General features: G+C 37.9%; 1 long non-coding RNA gene across 1 annotated transcript; it reads left to right on the forward strand.

Annotated features, from left to right (window-relative positions):
• Positions 1–949: 949 nt before the first annotated feature.
• On the forward strand, positions 950–2,462 carry LOC135531826 (uncharacterized). The gene is made up of 3 exons (XR_010454198.1): positions 950–992; positions 1,171–1,245; positions 2,000–2,462. It is a non-coding gene; the product is annotated as an uncharacterized LOC135531826 (long non-coding RNA).
• The last annotated feature ends 215 nt before the right edge of the window (positions 2,463–2,677 follow it).

The raw sequence follows: 2,677 nt of genomic DNA on the forward strand, positions 1-2,677 counted from the left end.
TTTATGGCTGGTTAGGACACTGACTAAACCTATCAAGGTTAGTTAATTTATGGCTGGTTAGGACGCTGACTAAACCTACCACACAAGGTAGAACATTCCATTCCACCATAGCCTACTGGTCAACAGTATGTTTATGTGATATAATAGTTTCTGAAATTGACTATATTAAATTATCTTTATAAATGCACGCAAAATTCATGTCAGACATACGCCTACCCATAATGCTCTATTGTTGATGACTGGGATGAATGCAGGAGCAGATTTCAGGAGAGTAGGACAAGACACCTTTTTGACTGATTGGCGTAAGGGCGTGTACGATGATAGGCCTGGCTTTAATGGCTAGTAGGATTATGATGTCATAATGCTTCGTGACAGTGTCATATAGTGTATTATCTTAGTCCAAGTAAACAACAACAACAACACAAAGAAGCACACTTTCAAAACGGAAGGAAACTTCTTGTCAGGGAAAAACACGTTTGAATAAATGTGGGTTTGACACTCTTATGTAGGTGTCTTAACCAGCCAGAAAATAACACAATATATTTAACAACGTATGTATGTATGTATGTATGTATGTATGTATGTATGTATGTATGTATGTATGTATGTATGTATGGTAATGTAATGTAATGTAATGTTATGTATGTGTATATGTTTTTATGCAATGTATGTAATTATGTGTATGTATTTCTGTAATTAATGTAATGTAATGTATGTATGTATGTAATGTATGTATGTATGTATATAAGGGTCATGACAGTGTTATGACCCTGTTATGTCAGCCATTATGACATATTATGACATGGTTATTACGGGTGTAAAGTGTTACTGAACATTGGAACTGTTTGGTTTCTGTTTAGTAGTCGTTATACAGCTGTTGTCTCTACTACTACAGCTGTTTCAGCCAGAGCGACACGGCGGGCTGATTTTACCAGCCCGGGGGCGGTGGGAGGCAGTCAAAATGTGTCTTGAAGATGATGAAAGAACGGAACGTGAGTAGATCTCATTTGAAGTTTTAAACTATGTCCTGTAAAATGCCCCCGTTAACAAAAGTAATTGTTAGGAAAGGATAGGCCTCTTGTGCCTGAGTCATCGTTTCAGACGGACAAAGTCAACACGCGTTAGTGAATGTAAAGCTACTCGTTTTAATTTCTCGTTTTCTATTTATAGAGTGGAACATGGACATAAGAGACAAATGGAATGCCAAGTCCATCTATGTTGTTGGGAAGGCTACTGCAGCGTTAGGTGAGTTAATTGATCACGAAACATTGTGTAAACTTACGGGCATTAAACACTTCTATTCAGCGTGGAGTTCTTTGTCGTTTTACAACAACTTCGTGTCTCTAAAGTGATTGTCTCTCTTTTGTTTCACTGAGAGGATCTGGTCATATGGGATATATATACTGTAAACTCAGTGGCCAGTTTATTAGGTACACCCATCTCGTACTGGGTAGGACACCCCTTTGCCTCCAGAACAGCCTGAATTCTCCGGGGAATGGAAACCGTTGCTCAATTGGTATCAAGGGACGTAACGTGTGTCAGGAAAACGTTCTCCACACCAGTACACCCCGCTATCAGCCTGTACCGTTGACACCAGGCAGGATGGAGGCCATGGACTCATACTCTTTAGGCCAAATCCTGACTCTGCCATCAGCATGACCTAACAGGGACCGGGATTCATCGGACCAGGCAATGTTTTTTTCCCTCCTCAACTGTCCAGTGTTGGTGATGGCTGCTGATAGGAGAGAACCATTTTTTTTTGTGAACGGGATGGTGTACCTAATAAACTGGCAACTGAGTGTACTTTAAAAAAAAGCTGTAAATACCACAAGAGTGGGCGTTTAATGAGATGGTACTAGATATGGTGTGTGTGACAGGCACCTGGCTGTCACAGTGACGTGTCAACCATGTTTACCACGATCCGTCAGTCAGCTGGAAATGACTTTCCCACAAGTGACAGTTTACTGACGTCTTGCTGCCTGTCTTTTATTGAGGGCAGGTGGCAGGTGCAGCACTCTCTCTCGGTATCTGTACTTTTCCGTTGACCTCTGATTTATTGGGAAGGAACGACAGGGTTGTTCTGTTAGCTGAAACGTTAAAGTTTGAGTGTATTGAACTGTTATCTGCACCAAAAACACTTTATAAGAATGTTTAGGGTGTTCATTCATGTGTAGCATAATGACGACTACTGTATTAATGCCATAAACTACTACTGTATTAATACTATAAACTACTACTGTATTAATACCATAAACTACTACTGTATTAATACCATAAACTACTACTGTATTAGTACTATAAACTACTACTGTATTAATGCCATAAACTACTACTGTATTAGTACTATAAACTACTACTGTATTAATACCATAAACTACTACTGTATTAATACCATAAACTACTACTGTATTAATACTATAAACTACTACTGTATTAATACTATAAACTACTACTGTATTAATGCCATAAACTACTACTGTATTAATGCCATAAACTACTACTGTATTAGTACTATAAACTACTACTGTATTAATGCCATAAACTACTACTGTATTAATACTATAAACTACTACTGTATTAGTACTATAAACTACTACTGTATTAATGCCATAAACTACTACTGTATTAATGCCATAAACTACTACTGTATTAATACCATAAACTACTACTGTATTAA

This window comes from Oncorhynchus masou, unplaced genomic scaffold, assembly GCF_036934945.1.
Source record: "Oncorhynchus masou masou isolate Uvic2021 unplaced genomic scaffold, UVic_Omas_1.1 unplaced_scaffold_16653, whole genome shotgun sequence".
Taxonomy (NCBI): Eukaryota; Metazoa; Chordata; class Actinopteri; order Salmoniformes; family Salmonidae; genus Oncorhynchus; species Oncorhynchus masou.